We start from the raw sequence: 6,000 nt of genomic DNA, 5'->3' as shown, positions 1-6,000 counted from the left end.
GTCTGAGCCCATTCCCCGTTTTTCAGTTGTGTCCTCAGAATTCTCGGCATTGTTAACTATTTTAATGCTGGCTACCTTCTTCTTTGGAAATTGTAATTTCTTTTTTAGCTGAGCAGGTTCCTTGTCTTTGGACTTGGCGTGCTCTTCTCTTTGTTCTGATCGTCCTCTTCTTTCCGATTTCTGCGAGGAAGTCTGAAAAGATTGAGAGGGACGTGTATCAATGTCTTGATATCTATCAGGCTTTTTTATATTATCCCTATTTCTAAGGTTATATCTTTTCCCAGAGGGGTCACTCTGGGGTGACCTGTGTCTTTGGTTCGGAGATTTCTCTCTTCGCCTAGGAGACCTTCCTCTGGACTGGAATTTCTTTTCTTTGGGATTGGATTGTTTGTTTCCATCCCAGCTCTTTTTCTGTGATATTGAATTATTATTAAAAAATGTTTTTTCAGGACTTTCAATTAGTTGTGGTTTTACTGGTATTCCACCTAAACTATCTCTACCTAGTTCCTCATAGGATTTTTCTATGATTCTGGCAATTTCAGCTGGTTGGTCTGCTATATCTGTTTCCTTTAACCTCTGGCGGATCGCCACGTTTGCTGCTTCTCCCTTTATGTTGGCTAATAATATAGCCGAGACCTGCTTGAAGTCTTTTAGTAATTTCATACCAAGAGTTAAAGCGGGTTCTGGACCGTATTCGTCTTGAATTTGTTTTAGCACATCTGGTATTACCGAAATGGATGGAACACCGTGCGTTTTTGTGTAGATGGAAGCAAAGACTGTACCCCAAGTGTCACAGTCCTCAATGTGTGGTGCGATTCCCATTGGAAGACAGATAGTCAGAATCCTGTGCTTTTCTAGCGGGGTGGTGTCTGGAAACACCGCCTCTATTTGGGTGATTTTCTGCGCTAGCCAGAATGGTATTTGTTCCCGTTTAGCCGGTACTTTACCTAGGCAGGACTGGATGTTCTGTGGTGTAATTTTATTTGTGTTCCCCTGGTGAGGGGTCAGCTGTGGGAGTTTAATCGCTGGCTGAATTGTTGAAGTCCGCATCACATACTGGACTAATTGTCTATGTATTTTTATTAATTGTTTTAGCTGTGTTAACAGGTTAGCTGCAGACATCCCGTCGATGTCTGGATGTGGTGTGTATCCGGCTAGGACCGGCCACGTTGCTCCTGGTCTACCTAAAGGACCGAGCCTGGTGATGTGATTATTATGTTTTAGGGCGCCATCAAATAAGAGCAAATGCTCTTGAAATTTGTGTGGTACTTCCACCTCCTCGAGAGGAGTGTAAGTTTCAGGAGGTTCCTCTATTTTGTAATAGTGGAAGTACTTTGTTACAGGGTTTGCTGCTGGAAAATTTATCCATGAATAGTATACCTCTGTCTGCCGATATTCGTGTGCCTCAATTACGAATATGACTGTACCACCTCTAGGTGTCAGTCCATTTTCTATAAGTTTTATGGTTATAGATTTCCTTTTAATGACCGGGATGAGTATTATATCCGGGTCAGCTTCCTGTATGGTAGCATCAGCTGCAGCGAGTTCAGTTGCTAATCTAACTGCCTCTCTTTCTTCATCACTGTCTACCATTTTACCGACAGGATGGTTATTTTGTTTGTTTGCAGATCAGGTTTCTTATGGAAACAAAGATTAGATGCACAATATTTTGGAACAGTGTATCCTTCAACGTTGACTATACCAAGAACCATACATAGGAGTTCCCTCCTGCGAGGTCTGGCGGATATAACCTTTTACCCACTCCAGACGTCTTTGGAGTATTATGGGAGAAAGGGGTCTGAGTGAGAAAGCACGACTGAGTTACTTTAAATGTCTTACGTTAGTTTTATCGCCCTTTCCAAACACGTTGGGCGCCATGTAGTTTAGTTCCTATTATCCCAATAGGCTCTGCGCATTGGAATAATACCTTCAATAGTAAAGGCCTAGACCAGACGTTAACTAGGTCTACTACTGACGATATTAGACTTAAAGTTTTGGGTTTGCCAGCTAGCTCAGAGTTCACTAGAAACTTTCTCGAATGTTCAGGAAGGAATTAACTTCCCTGATTAGACAAGAAGGGATTTAGTTTCTGACAACCATAGAACATGACAACTTTGCTCTCCCCTAACCAAGAGTGTATCTCGAGAGTCGTGTGAACAAAAGGCAATTTATTTTACTCAGTCAGTACGTGCATTCTTAGTCTCATCAGAATGTAGAGAAAAGGAAGAGACGGGCGTGTTCAATAAAAAGGTGTTATTTATTGATCAGTCTCTTTTCTCATACAAGAGAAATGGATCGATATTATTGCAATACTTATAGTTAAGTAAAGTGCATACATTAAAAGCAGAAGTATAAAATAATACTGTAAAAACATTGATATGGTTTCTAAGCCATAAGATGTTTTAAAATGAATAAAATATATTATATACACATATACATTTGACTAAACGTACTCAACTGGTGTTTCTAAATACGCCTACCCCGTGTACCTGACCTAAGCCTAATACGTGGGCGGGAATAGAAAGTTACAGTTTAAATTAAGTTTGTTTTTGCCAAGTGAATAACTAAAGAATTCTCTGCGAGGGGTTATTCAGTTCTGTACCTGGAATTAAGGATGAATGAGGGATGGTATCTCTCTCTCTGGTCTCGATATTCCAGGCTGCCTGCGAGGGCTACCCGGAAGCGCCGGTGCTGGATTTCTCGGCAGGAGAAAGCAGCGCGTCTCGTTCTCAGCGCGTCAGGAAGGCGGGGCTGCGCCAGCGGGGTCTGCTCTGCTCTGGGCTTCGGCAAGTATGGCTGCTCCGTCTCGTCACCACCGCGTGTGTTTGCATAGGGCAATATCGGTAATATTTATACCTTTAAGGTGCCGAGATTGACGTAAGGATGGACATAGATACGTCAATAAGGATGTCATACGACTTGCTCGTTAGCACATTCTTTTGCTGAAGTTCTCGGTGAAATCAAAACAATGGCCGCAGGGTTTTGCCCAGGTTGTCATAGGTTTGATTTGTTATGAGAACTCCGTATGCCTTATCAGGGGCTGGAGGAATATCGCTTGTCTAATTAGATCGCAAGCGTTATGACCTAATCAGATAACACGTTCCTGTGCCGTAGTGTGACTGCGTCAGATAACGGTATCTGCATCATGGGGGTTTTCTGCCTCATGGGCTGACTGCTAGTTAACTTGTTGGTTTGTTTAACCAGAATAGGGTCAGGAATAGGGGGATCGATTCAGAACCTATAGGAATACATCACAATGGTACCTCATATGTGTGGCTGGGCTTATTATCTGAGACAACAACAAACTAACTCATGACCCACCCTTGTGGATAGCATATTAACTTGAAATGGTCACAGTTTTATTTTGTTCTTTTTATGGATGCTAGGCTCAGTGACACAAGTGGGCTTCTGTTTTTATCGGGAGAAATGTGGGAATACTAGGTGGTAGGAAGTTTGAGGCTTAATTAACTTTTCTTCACAGTTTTGTGAGGAAAATGTGTGATTTTAGCCACAGTTTGCCATTTGCTGAGCATTCTCTGTAAGGCACAGTAGTAGTATCCACACAAGCCACACCATCCTAGATTCAACTGGGTCTCTAGATTTCATATTTGCCCAGTGCTCGAAGCTTACCTTGGTTGCTGGTTGACCCAGAGTCTAAATAGTGCAGACGTGCTCCAGGGAAGGAGAGAGGAAATTGGGATTTATATCCTCTCTACCAGCCCATGTGGCAAAACTATGTCCAAACAAATTGAACTTTCCTGTTGCTTGCTGGGCATTGTGGATGTTCTAGGCCCCAATTGGTTAGAGAGATTGTTGGGGATTTAGGGGTGGAGGTAAGGCCTGATGTCTGGTTTGGCTAGCGCCCTTTTTGTTTTTTATAAAACTAATTATCCTTGATGTTTAGCTCTGCCCCTACTGGAAGCGATCGGATGCAGAACTCACACTCTACCCCAAGTGGGGGAAACAAGACTCTTGTGCCTTTTGGGAGTGTAAGGGCATGCTCCGATGCCAGAATGGGTTAGCTAAAACCTTTTTTAAATTATCCTTTTCTGCTGTCTAACGGGCTTTCTGCCCATCCCGCCCTTAGGTGGGGGAAGGGGGGCAGATTGGGGGTAAGCACCCCCAAATGGCACCTGTAGCTCCCACCACTTTTTTAAAGATCCTTCAATGGAATCTCGTGGACTTTGTTGTGCCAACCTGGAGTGGCACAGATTAGGGGTGTTTATCAGAGGATTGCAGAAAGACTCTTAGGATTAGTGATGTCATTTCAGATGTTAACAGTGATGTCATAAATGATGTCATATGACTTATTATGAGTGATGCAGTATGTGAGGTCATCAGCAGTGTTAGCTCTGCTAACTTTAACTGGTGAATGACATATTCACCTAATCATAACGTCACTTTAACCTTTGTTATTTTCAATGAACTTCTAAGATTTTTTTTAATAGGAATTAAAATATAATAACAATTCCTAACTATAGCATCACTTTAAATATATATATATATATATATATATATATATATATATATATATATATATATATATATATATATATATATATATATATATATATTACCTACTGGCGGTCGCCAGTAGGTATATATAGTTAGGATTTTTTCCCTATGGGATTTTTGAAAATTCTATGTCTAATAACTTTGGCGTTTGTGGACGGAATTGGCTGAAATTTTCAGGAAAATGGAACATTTTGTTTCTGAGCAGCCCCTGAAAATTTGGGGGGGGTTTGTCAAGGGGGGGCCAAGAAAAAAGGGGGGTCCCAAAACGTGTTTTTCCAATGTTAATTTCCATAGGGCGGTTGGCCTCACTTTTAGCCCGAACGGCTGAATGGATTTGCACGAAACTTGGCAAAATTGTAGGGACTGTTAGCCCGATGTGCCTTTGCTAGGTCTCAATATATGTGCTCCAGTGGATTTTGAGAAATTAACGTTCAAAAAAAGATATATATCTGTAAGCGCGCTCCGGGCAGCGCTCCGGTTCGCGTACTTTACGCGTAACGGAACTTCGCGAAGCGAAGCTGATTGGCTCTCCGGTGTCTGTCAACATTCTAAACAGTCCGGAGCGGCCGCCATCTTGTCTCTCGGTAGGATCGAGAGACAAGAGGAGGCCAAAACAAAGGGGGAAATGACCATAAGGGGGCATAGTAGATCCTCCCTGACCCCCTAGGTTTGATGTGGAGGCTTTAAAAGGGCCCCGCAGGGGAGTGCCCGGTACGCGAACCGGGAAGCGTTCTGGGGAGCGTACTATAAGGAAAAAAGAATTATAGACTTTTCAAATACTGTATGTTAATTGATTGTTGGTTTTGTTGATTATTTTTTAATTTCTTTATTTTTTAAGCAATTATTTATTATTGTGATTGTGTTTCAAAATGTAATAACATTTCTAACATTTCACTGTCTGAAATGTGGTCATTTTCATTGAACATAGTTTGTAATCTCTGAGGGTGTAAAATGTCCTCATTTTGAAGGAGGTCATCTACTGCTTGCACACATTGCAGTAGTTCTTGGTCCCAAGTTTCATCCATAAATTCTATATAATTTGGATCAATTAATTCTTGGCTGCTCTCTTGCAGGACAATTTGAAATGAAACTTTCTGTTCGCCTTCCATGTTGCCTGAAATTTGGATAAAAAAAATATATATTAGTAGAGATAGGGCACTGTTGGGATTAATTTTAGATAGGCAGTTTTTATCAGTGAATTTATCTTTGGGCAGTGTATAGTATCAGAGTGGAAGTAGGAATATAAAAAAGTGTATGTGATTTAACGTAAGTAATTTCATAATTATACAAGAGAAACCTAACTCCATCCATAACTATAACAGAGAAGTCTATCTAAATCTATAACTACTACAGAGGGATAGTATATAACTATCAGAAAAAGTTTACCATATTAACTTTTGGTGCACAATATACTTCAGTTTTAAAAATAACAACTTACCTTTACAAAGAAGTTGAAGTGATTAGTGAAAATCCAATTAAAATGTA

This window comes from Lissotriton helveticus, chromosome 3_1 (assembly GCF_964261635.1).
Source record: "Lissotriton helveticus chromosome 3_1, aLisHel1.1, whole genome shotgun sequence".
Taxonomy (NCBI): domain Eukaryota; kingdom Metazoa; phylum Chordata; class Amphibia; order Caudata; family Salamandridae; genus Lissotriton; species Lissotriton helveticus.
The sequence above is the reverse complement of the archived record's forward strand: the minus strand, read 5'-3'. Positions refer to the sequence as shown.